The following is a 10,973-nucleotide window of genomic DNA, read 5'->3' on the forward strand; positions in this document are numbered from 1 at the left end:
GCCCTCTAGCAGCCTGGGAGCCCTTGGGGGATGTCCACTTGCTGGCGGGGAGCAAGCCCAAGCTGCAGTCGGACATCCTTAGCACTGCTGAGGAGGCAGGAGAGGCTCCCGCCACCACCGCTGTGCTGGCAGCCATCAGCCTGGCTTGTGGCTGAGCAGAGCTCCCCCTGTGGGAGCACACTGACCACCAGGGGGAAGCTCCTGCATTGAGTGTCTGCCCTCTGGTGATCAGTGTGTGTCATAGTGACCAGTCATTCCCAGTAGTTCTGCTGTCAGGGTCAATTTGCATATTACCCTTTTATATGTAGACTGTCTGATATGCAGGATGTATTTTCATTGTTAAAAATTGAACATAATTAAAGCATAGTGATTAATCACAAAAACAATATGTAATTATATATGTGTTTTCTGATGGTCTTAGGCAACCCCTGTGAAAGGGTCGTTCGACCCCCAAAGGGATCGCGACCCACAGGTTGAGAACCTCTGCCCTGTGGTGTCAGTGGAGACCAAGTCAGGAGCCTGCACCCCACCTCTACCTGGCACCTTTCCCTCTCTCCTGGGTTGGTGTCAGTGGAGGCCTGGTGGAGAGTCAGGACTTTCATCATTGCCCACTAGTAATCAGGCCACCCCTACCCACTAGGTATCAGTGAATACCCCATGGGAGCTAAAGCTCCCTCCCCTGCCCAGCAGCCACAAGAAGCTCTCCTCATCTCATATGTCAACAGAGGCCAAGTGAAAAACCTGAACTTTTACCTTCCCCTGACAGTAACAAGGTGATACCCATCCTCTTCTGTTCTGGAATGGTGTCAGAGAAAGCAAGCTAAAACACATGGCTTACGTGAGATTCAGTGTCTCATAATATACTACCTGAAATATGCAGGTTCCAATCAGAAATCCCTTGTCATACCAAGAAGATTTCAAACTGAATGAAAACAGCAAACAAACCAATATATACTAAAGCCACAATGACAGAAATATTAAAATAATCTGACAAAGATTTTAAATGTCATAAGAAAAATACTTCAATGAGCAATTACAAGCATGTTTGAAACAATGAAAAAATAGACAATCTGAGCAAGAAATAGAAAGTATAAACAAGAACCAAATGAAAATCTTGGTACTAAAATATATAATAACCAAAATAAAATGCTCAGTGGGTGGGCTCAACAGTAGATGGGTGAAAGAGAGGAAATAATTGATAGGCTAAAGAAATAAAACCCACTTGATCTGAACAAGAGAGAGAATATAGATCGGAAAACAGGGACCTCTATTTCTACAACAGAAGCCCAAATATTTGTGTCATTGGAATCCCAGAAGGAGAGGAGAACAAGGGAAGGACTTAAAAAGTACTCAAAAAATCATGGCTGAAAGCTTTCCAAATTTAGCTAGAGATATAAATCTACAGGTTGAAGAAGTTAAGCCCACATTGGACAAACTCAAAGTAACCATGCCAAGACCACATCATAATTAAACTTGGGAAAAGTAACATAAAATAAAATTTTGCCTTGGTCACCAGTGTTGCTAAGTGCTTAGAGTGTCGGCCCATGTGCTAAAGGGTCTTGGGTTCGATAACTGGTCAAGGACACATACCTGGGCTGCAAGTTCACTCCCCACCCCTGATTGGGGCATATGCGGGAGGCAACCAATTAATGTGTTTCTCTCACATCAATGCTTCTCTCTCTCTCTCTCCCTCTCTTCCCCTCTCTCTCTCCCTCTCTCTCTCTCTCTCTCCTTGCCTCCCTCCCTCCCTCTCTCCCTCCCTCCATTCCATCATCCTCTTTCTGAGAAGCAATGGGAAAAATATCCTTGGTTGAGGATATATATATATTTGAGGCCTGATGCACGAAATTTGTGCATGGGCCTTGGTCCTGGCCTTGGCCCACCACCACCACCACCGCAGCCAGGGGCCTCTGCTGCCTCTGTTGCCTCTGCTGTGGCCCCCTGCCCACTGCAGCTTTGTCCGGAAGGAAGGACATCGGTCTAATTAGCATATTACACTTTTATTATTATAGATTTGGAGGGGGGGAGGGTCTGGCTACAATTTTATTCAGTACAAATAGCACCGAGCCCCTGGGGCTGCTCCAGTGGAGGGGATCCCTCCTGCACCCCACCACCCGGCCTTGGCTGCCCGTGTAGTGTGGGAGCTGGAACATGCCCAAAGCTCCTCTCAGAAGGTGGGCCAGGCCGAGGCTTCGGGCCGGTGCCTGCTGGGGTGGCCTGAGGCCAGCTGTGGTAGGTGTGCAGGTAGGTGAGCCACGGCCCTTCAGATGAGCACACTGGACACAGGGACCCGGGTGGGGCGGCCTCGCTGGGGCACCACGTTGCGGTCATCTTCGGCCGGCCTCATGCAACAGACCCTGCACATGCAGCTGGGTCTCCCTCAATGAAGATGGTGGTGCCCAGGAAGGCCGCACCACCCAGGGCCCCGACAAAGGCACAGAGCATGAGCGAGAACTGCAGGGCCCAGAACTAGGACAAGAAGGAGGGGGGCCAGTTCCAGCAGAGGCGGTTGGACATCAGGCCGATGAGGCAAGGGCCCCCGGTGTCACCCAGCAGGTGGGCCAGCACAATCTGGAGCGACTCGTAGATCACCACATACAGCAGAATGTCAGCCACAATGGACAACAGTGTCTCCCCGATAAAGATGAAAACGTAAGTGGCCAAGATGCTCCCATGGGCACAAGCCACGGACAGGAAGAGGAAGGGGCAGAGCCCAGGAGGCCAGCGGCACAGACCAGTGGGTCAGCCCGGGGGTTGGAGTGGCAGCGGCAGCGGCTGATCTCCACGCCCAGCCCACACCCAGGACTCCAGTCAGGCAGGTGATGAGCCCCAGAATGAGGCTGTCAGACGAAGAGCAAGAGCCTCCAGGAAGACAGGGCGGGGTCTCCCCCAAGACCACACGGGAACGCAGCAGGAATGAGGAGGCCAGAGCGCCAGGGAGCCCGTGACAAAGGCCACAGCAGTGAAGCCAGGGGAGGACAGGGTGAAGCTGGGGTTTCTAGCCCGAGCCCTCAGATCCGCCCGCCACGAGGTGGGGTTCAGGGGTGGAACAGCAGCAGCTCCGCCACCACTCCTAGACCTGGTGTCACCCTCAGCGCCCAGTGCCAGTCCCCAGCCACATCCTTCACTTTGGAGCCTGCAATGTAACCCAGACCACTGCCCACTGGGATGGCAAAGTAGAACACACTGAGCATCCGACTCCGCTGGTCGGCCACGGAGAGGTCAGCGATGAGGGTGGGCGCGACGGTGGCGAACTGGCTTCCCCAACCCCCACCAGGCTCAGGAGGAGCAGCCGGAATTGCTCTCTGGGGATGAAGGGCGACCCCAGTGTCTCCCGGGACCAGACGGCAATGCCCCCACACATGAGATACTTCTGATTGTACCTGTCACCCAGGTGGCCACACACAGGTGCCAACACCATGTCACTGGAGATGAGCACCGTCTGGATGAGGCGGGAGCTGCTGTCTCCGATATCGAAGAACTGCTCGGTGTCCGGAAGGACGCCAGCCACGGTGGTGAGGTGCCCAGGTAGCTGAGGAGGCTGCTGTAGCACAGCAGGGCCACTCTGAGAGCCGCAGGGGCCGCAGACACGCCCGTGATGGGCTGCACTTTCTCCCGGTCCAGGCCCTCGGGATCCTCGGACTTGGGATCCCCCAGTAACCCTGGGGTGCCGGGCACCGGCCAGTAGTCAGTGTCACCCGCCTGGGTGAGGAAAGGCTCGGTCTCAGACCCAGCCCTCCTCCCAGGGGCAGCGCACTCTCGCGCTCTGGTCCCACCTAGGATCCTACCCCCTACCCCGGGGAGGAGCCCACTACACTCGCTGTAGCTCAGCCCCAGCACTGCACCACGGCCGCCGCCATGAGGTCTCTCTCTATATATTGAAAGCAGCCAGAGGAAAACAGAAGAAAACCGTCCCTATAGAGAAAACAATTCAAAAGTGTAGGGAATTTCTTATCATAAGTCATGGATGCCAGAGAAGTGACACAATATTTTTATTTTTTAAAAACACTGTTTCTTTCTTTTTTAAATCCTCATCTGAGAATATGTTTTGTTTTAATTGATTTTTGAAAGATAGGAAGAGGGGGGGGGGAGAGAGAGAGAGAGAGAGAGAGAGAGAGAGAGAGAGAGAGAGAGAGAGAAATATCAATGTGAAATATCAATGTGAGAGAGAAACATTGATCGGTTACCTCCCATACTAGCCCAGACCAGGAATTGAATCCACAACCTACTAGGTATGTGCCCTGACCAGGAATTGAACCTAAAACCTTTTTTTCTTTGGTGTATGGAATGACACTCCAATTCTATACATGAGAAGAAATGGTTAGAAAAGGTACTTTGAAAGGAAGGAAGGAAGGGAGGGAGGGAGAAAGGAAAGAAGGAAGGGACATGGTAAGCAAAAATATGTGTAAATACAGGCTTTTCTTATTTTCTTGAGTTTTCTAAATTATGTTTGACAGTTGAAACAAAAATAACACTGATGTGGTTCTAAATTACATAGAAGAAATATTTAGGACAATTGTAAATAGAAGAGGATAAAGAAGTATAAAGAGAGGTAAAGTTTCTATATTTCACCCAAACTAGTAAGATGAGAATATTAGCAGACAATGATAAGTTGTGTACATATAATGTAATATCTAGAGCAAACACTAGAAAAGTTAACACTAGATGAACACAAAAATTCTAGATGCATAAAAATGGCATTCTAAAAAATATTTAAGCAAACCATATGAAGGCAGGAAAAAGAAAACAGAAATAATAAGCAGGAAGCAAAAAATAAAGTGGCAGACTGAAGCCTTAAGGGATGTAAAGGGTTCGAATACACCAACCAAAAAACTGATTGACAGAATGGATTATAAAACATGACCCACATATACTGTCTACAAGCAATTCATTTCAAATATAATTACATAAGTTATAAGTAAAAGGGTGGAAAATGCATGCAAACAAACATTAATAAAAGGAAAGCAGTAATCGCTATATTGATATCAGATAAAGTATTCTTTGGAGCAAACAAAATTGCCAGACAGAAGGGAATCATATCATTATGATAAAAAGAAGACATAGCAATCCAAAATGTGTATGCACTAAAGAACAGAACTGAGAAATATGTGATGCAAAGATAGAACTGAAAGGAGAAATAGACATATTCACAATTGTAGCTGGATACTTTAACACCTCTCACTCAACAATGGACCGAACAACTAGACAGAAAATCAGCAACCATCAACCAATGGGATCTAATTGACATTTCTGACAACAGAATATATATTCCTTTCAAGTGCCCATGGAGCTTATACCAAAATAGACCATATTCTGAGCTATTAAAAAATATACATAGGATTTGTTTTAATCAGGTAGAGAGATGCAAATGTGGACATGACTGTCATGAAGGAAGACGTTTTTATCCATAGTTCTCTAGAAGGAGGTACAGCACACCAGACTAAGTCACACAGGGAAGCACCTGGGTTAGTCAGGAGACAGGAGCGAGAGGAGAATGTGGGCAAAACTCTTTATTGTGTCTGGGAAGACAAGGCAAGACAGAGTAAGGAGGCTTCCATTGGCTAGCTTGACACATTTTAGCAAGTAGTCTGGTACCTGGCCTTGGGGTGATTAGGGCAGGTGGATGGATAGTGGCCCAGAATGTGATGCCTCATGAAAGCCTGATAAAGGAGTGGTTGGGGTGTGGGTTTTGGATTGGTTTTGTGCACATGAAAGGTGTACTCACAGATCAGTCATTTTCTATCTCCAGGAATTAGCCACAGGAGGACCAGTTCTCCCAGGGTTAGTAAGGCCACACATGTCAATACAGCAGAATAAAAAGACATGCTTAATACATGGGCCATAAGAACACTTCAACACATTTAAAATAGTTGAAATAATAAAGAGTGTACTCTCTGATCACAATAGAATCAAAGTAGAGGTCAATGGGAGGGGGGAAGGAGACATGTAATACTTTCAATGATAAAGATTTAATTTTTTTAAAAAAGAAATCAATAACAGGAAAATCTCCAAACACTTGGAAACTAAAACACACTTCTAAATAAACCATTGGATTGAATGAAAGTAAGAAAAGGAACATGTCAAAATTTGTGGAACATAGCTACAGGCATGCTGATATAGGTATGTATAGCACTGAATGCATACATTAGAAAAGAGGAAAAGACTTTAATCAATAATCTAAGTTCCCACTTCAAGAATCTAGAAAAAGAAGTGAAAAATAAACCCAAAGAAAACAGAAGGAAGAACATAATAAGGTAAGAACAGAAATCAATTAAGTTGAAAACAGAAAAAGAATAGAAGAAATTAATGAAACAAGAGCTGATTCTCTGAAGTGATTAATAAAATTGATGACCTTCTAGGAAGACTGACAAAGGCAAAAAAAGAGAGAAGACTACAGACCCTGAAGACATCCAAAGGATAATAAGGAAATATTACAAACTTACACTAATTTGCAATTTAGATGAAATGGATCACTTCCTCAAGAAATAGAACCTACCATAACTCACCCAATATGAAATAGATAATTTCAATAGCCTTATAACTATTAAAGGTTTTGAATTTGTAAAAAAGAAAACCTCAAGGAACATTTAGGCCCAAATAGTTTCACTGGGGGATTCTATCAAATGTTTAAAGAAAGATTACCATCTATTTCACATGTTCTGTTCTAGAAAATACAAAACAAATAAACAACACACTCAAAGATACAAACAATAGAATGGTGATTACCAGAATGGAAGGGAGTGGGGGTGAATGAATAGGGTAAAATATATGGTGGCAGGAGGAGACTAGACTTTGGGTGGCGAGCTCACAATAAAGTATAGAGATGTTCTATCATAAAGTGTACACCTGAAATTTATATAATGTTATTGACCAGTCTCCTTCCCCCACTAAATTTAATTAAAAAAGAAAAGAAAATAGAATAGGTAAGAGCACTTCACAATTCATTTTGTGATTCTGGTATTATCCTGATAATACCAGAATCAGGACAAAGATAAGACAAGAAAGGAAATCTACACACCGTTATCCCCAGGAATGTAGATGTAAAAATTCTTTAATAAAATATTAAAAAATGGAATTCAGTAATATATAAAAAGAAGTATATGTTGTGACCAAGTTTATTCCAGGAATGCAAGCTGGTTTCATATTTGAAAACCAATCAGTGTAATCCACCATATTAGGGGCTAAAAAAAAAAGTCACATGATCATATCAACGCTAAACTTTTTTTCCCCCCCCATAAAATTCAACACCCATGCATGATAACTCTCAGAAAAACAGGAAGAGAGGAGAACTTTCTCAACTTGATAAAGAGCATCCACAAAAAACCTATGGTTAGCATTACACTTAATGGTGAAAGATTGAATCTTTTCCTCTTAAATAGGAAACAAGATCAGGAATTCAGTGTTTACTATTTCTGTTTAACACAGTTTAGTGCTAGAAGTTCTAGTTAGTGCAATGTGGCAAGAAAGGTCATAAAGGAAGAGCTACAACTATCCCTATTCGCAGATGATATGGTTGTTATGCAGAAAATCTCAAGGAATCTACAAAAATCTAGAACCAATAAGTGAGTTTGGCAAGATCACAGGACATAAGCAAATAAGCAAACAAAATAACACATATGTCCATATACTAGCAATGCATATGTGGACAGTGTATTTTATAGAATTAAAATACAATACTACTTACAATCACTCAGAGAAAAGAAAATATGTAGAAGTAAATTTAACAAAACTTTTATGACTTATACACTAAAAACTACACAATGCTGATAAAAGAAATCAAAGAAGGTATAAATAAATAAGTATTCTGTGTATATGGATAGGAAGATTTGACATTGTAAAGATGTCAGTTCTCCCCAAATTGATATATAGATTTAATGTTACTCTTATATAAAACCCATCAATATTTTTGTAAATATAGATAAGATTATTCAAAATGTATACGGAAAGGCAAAGGAATTGGAATAGCTTCAACAATTTATAAAAATAATAAAGTGGGCCCTAACCGGTTTTGCTCAGTGGATAGAGCGTCGACCTGTGGACTCAAGGGTCCCAGGTTCGATTCTGGTCAAGGGCATGTACCTTGGTTGCGGGCACATACCCAGTAGGGAGTGTGCAGGAGACAGCTGACCGATGTTTCTCTCTCATTGATGTTTTTAACTCTCTATCCCTCTCCCTTCCTCTCTGTAAAAAATCAATAAAATATATTTAAAAAATAATAAAGTGGGAGAAATCACTCTCACAGATTTCAAGAATTATATAGTATATTAATCAAGGCTATTTAGTGTTGGTGGAAGGATAGACACAGATCAATGGACTGGACCAGAGAACCCCAAAATGGCCCCATACAAATGTGCCTAATTGATTTTTGGCAAAGGTGCAAAAGCAATTCACTGGAGGAAAAAGTATTTTTATTAAATGATGCTGAACATCTACCGGCCAAATAAATGAATAAACCTCAAAAGTCTCAGGCCTTTTACAAAAATTAACACAAAATAGACAACAGATTTAAGTGTAAAACTATACTGCTTTTAGGGAAAAATGTACGAGAAAATCTTCAGGACCTATGGCTAGGCAAAGAATTCTTAGACTTGATACCAAAACTGTGATTCATAAAAAAATTGATAAATTGGACTTCATTAAAATGAAAAACTATTGCTCTGCAAATGACCCTGTTAAGAAGATGATAAAAAAGCTACAAAGTGTGTGTGTGCGTGTGTGTGGGCGGGGTGGGGGGTTACAAACCAAATATCTCTGTCCAGGGACTAGTATCTAGATTATATAAAAAATTCTCAAAACTCAACAGTGGAAAAACAATCCAATTAGAAAATGGCAAAAGACACGAAGAGAATATAGAGATGGCAAATAAGCATATGAAATGATGTTCAACCTCTTTAGCCATTAGGGAGATGCAAATTAAACACATCTAACAAAATGGCTAAAATAAAAAATAGTGACAACACCCAATGCTGGCAAGGATGAGGAAAAACTGGGTCCCTCAGACATGCTGGTAGGAATATATGATGGCACAGCTACTCTGGAAAACAGCTTGGCAGTTTCTTAAAAAGTAAAATGTGCCCAGCAATCGAATTCCTGAATATTTATCACAGAGAAATGAAGACTTGTGTTGACAGAGAAACCTTTATATGAATGTTCATATTTTTTTGTGTAAGCCCTGAACTAGAAACAGCCTCATGTCTTTGAATGGTTAAACAAATGGTGGTACACCCATATCATGAATATTTCTCAGTAATAAAACGAAACAAACCATTGGTATACAGAGGGGCAAAAATCCAATCCATAAAATGATAGAAGTGATGAGCAGACCAGCGGCTGCCCGGAGTTGAGGAGGTATGTGGTGGGCAAGGATGGGCTAGGAGGAAATGGATAGGAGGGAAAGTGCAACATGAGGGGTTCTTATGGTGATGGAATGTTCTGTATCTTGACTGTATCAATGTCAATATCCTGGTTGAAATATTGTACTATAGTTTTACAAGATGTTACCATTGGGGGAAACTGTGCAAAGAGCACCTGGGACCTCTGTATTGTTTCTTATACTGACATATGAATCTATAATTATATCATAATAACAAGTTTAATTCTAAAAAAGAAGGAACATTTATAGGACAACGGGAGAATTATAAACACTGACTGGATTTTTTAGTGGGATGTGGCATTGTGTTTTTGTTTTAAAAGGTTAGTCTAGACTCGTAGAAGATCCATACTGAAATATTTGCAGATACAATGTCTGGAATTTGATAATCCAGGCTTGGGGAGGGGCAGGTGAGGTGGGAAAAGCGAATAGGCATAAAAAGATGCTTGTTGGAGCTGGATAATAGGTGTGGGAGGTTTCTAATGGTACACATTACACGTGCAGTCAAGCTGTGGGAGTCAGTGTAATACAGTACTTAAGCCACTGACTTTGAGAGAGTTGGACCTGGTTTGAACCTTGGCTCTGCTACTTATTAGGTATGGACCTTGGGCAAGTTACCTAACCTCTCTGACCCTCAGTGTTCGCATTTGTATAGTGGGGATGATATCTCATCAGGAAGAGTGTTGGGTGAGGAAAGAAAAGGTCTTCACACAAGGGACTGGGAGAGGGAGAGAAGGCAGTGCAGGAGCCCAAGTTGGAAGTGGAGATCCAAGGTTAAGTTGGGCAGTGTCTTGGAATCTAGAAAAATATCTCAAAGAGTTTTAAAATTATAACAACTGAACCCTGGCCAAATGGCTCAGTTGGTTGGAGCGTCATCCTGTATAACAAAAGGTTATGGGTTTGGTTTTTGATAGGGCACATACCTTGGTTCCCAGAGGCAATCTCTCTCTCTCTCTCTCTCTCTCTCTCTCTCTCTCTCTCTCTCTCTCTCTCTCATTTCCCCCTTCCTCTCTCAAAATCAATAAACATACCCTGGGTGAGGATTAAAAACAATTGAGACAACTGAGAAGAAGCCATTAGGTTTGTGCTCAGAGCATCATTATGCTGATAATGCTTGGTTTCAGTGGGGACAGTGGTGAGAAGCAGGTGGACAGAGAGTGCTGGCAGCGAGTGTGCCATACTCTCAGTCCTTGAAGGGATGGTGTGGTGAGAGCTCCAGGGGGAAGGTGTGCTTAGGCAGGTTAAAGAGCAGAGAGAAGGACCAGAGGGGTCCGGGAGTCCCAAGAGCCTGCTACAAAAGCTGTTTTATCTGCCTTGATATCTCCCTCCTTCCTGTTCATGGGCTTCCTGTTCATGTACCCATTCAAATAGCTATTTAAAAACAACAACATTATAGGACAATCGGGAATTACCAGTGCTGACTAGATTTTTTAGTGTTATAGAATCTGGGGCTGTGTCAGGCCCTCATGTATATTCATTATCCATTAGGTGTCCTTATGCATAGTATGCTAACTATGTCAGTTGCATGTGTATATTATTAGTCCTGAGTGAGCAGTCTGTGACTGACTCACCAACACCCACACAAAAGGCATCTGTGTTCAGC

General features: G+C 43.0%; 1 pseudogene; it reads right to left on the reverse strand.

Moving 5' to 3' along the window:
- Positions 1–2,036: 2,036 nt before the first annotated feature.
- LOC132226646 (protein spinster homolog 1-like) lies at positions 2,037–10,962 on the reverse strand (annotated as a pseudogene).
- Positions 10,963–10,973: the final 11 nt, after the last annotated feature.

This window comes from Myotis daubentonii, chromosome 2 (genome assembly GCF_963259705.1).
Source record: "Myotis daubentonii chromosome 2, mMyoDau2.1, whole genome shotgun sequence".
NCBI lineage: Eukaryota > Metazoa > Chordata > Mammalia > Chiroptera > Vespertilionidae > Myotis > Myotis daubentonii.